The sequence below is a fragment of the Ailuropoda melanoleuca genome, chromosome 8 (assembly GCF_002007445.2).
Source record: "Ailuropoda melanoleuca isolate Jingjing chromosome 8, ASM200744v2, whole genome shotgun sequence".
Lineage (NCBI taxonomy): Eukaryota > Metazoa > Chordata > Mammalia > Carnivora > Ursidae > Ailuropoda > Ailuropoda melanoleuca.
The window spans coordinates 19,740,042-19,741,378 of NC_048225.1; positions in this window are offsets into that span (position 1 = coordinate 19,740,042).

A 1,337-nucleotide genomic window follows, 5' to 3' on the forward strand; every position below is an offset into this window, starting at 1 on the left:
ATTTTGCTTACACATACCGGAATGGATAAAATGTAAATACTAAATGTCAATAAGGATGTGCAGCAATTGGAACTCTTGGACATTGTTGATAGCTGTGCAAACTGACTCAAATATTTTTTAAAACATTTTGACAGTATTTATAAAAGCTAAACATACACCTACTGTATTATCCAGCAAATCCATATCTAAGTATATATCCAAAAGAAATTTTTGTGTACTTCAATCAAGATGCATGATAAAAAATTTCTGTAGAAACTTTATTAACCATAGGGCTAAAACTTAAACTATCTGTTCATTAGCAGTCTAAATAATTGTATGTTCTCATAATGGAATACCACACAACAATAAAAATAAATAATATACCCGTATCTGCAATACTATAGTTGATTATCACAGGCTTTATGCTGAGGTAAAGAAGTCAGAAACAACAGAGTATACATTTATGTGAAGTTCAAATATAGGTGAAAATAACCTATGATAATGAAAGTCATAATAGTGGATACCTTGGGGCAGGGGGGATGAGGGCAGATAGTATTTACTGGAAAGGAGCAAAAGAAGCCTTCTAAAGTGGATGGAAATGTTTTACATTGTTATCTAGGCTGTGGTTACATATACATATGCAAAAATTCAATGAGCTATACACTTCAGATTTGGACACTTTGCTATATGAAAGTTAGGCTGCAAAAAATTTTAAAGGAGGATTTCTGTTCTCCTTCATTACTTACATTGTACTGCATACCTAATATATACCCAGTACACCACCCCACAATTCTAGGTCCCCTGAATTCAGGTATCTATTCAGTCCCATCTAAATACAGTCCTCCCCATGTGTTTCTTATTTTCATTGTAGCAACACTGACCAAAATCAAAAGGCATAATTAAACACTTATCCAAACTTCCTTTATTTTCCACTAGAAGAGAACTTTCCTAAGGAAAAGTTCATAAGTAAAAATATTTCCCCAGCACTTCACTTATCATTGCTTCCCAAAGAAATCTTACCACTAATGGTGAATTTACACCAAAAAAAAATTGTTCTTTTGTTTTTTATACATATATAATGCTTTTTTCCATTACATAATACTGTAGATTTATTAACTTATCCTGAGATCACCATCCCTGCCCCATGTACCCCATTATTAGAATATGATGGCTATCTGCAATGCCTGAAAATTTGGTAGCACTTGCTTCTCCTAATAAGCAGAAGCTTGGTGCTGCCCTGATAACTAAATATGTCCCCACAACTACCTGGTCCTCTGTCACATCCTCCACACCAGTGTTATTTAGTAAAAATATAATGCAAGCCACATATGTAATTCTCAACCTTCTAGTAGACACAT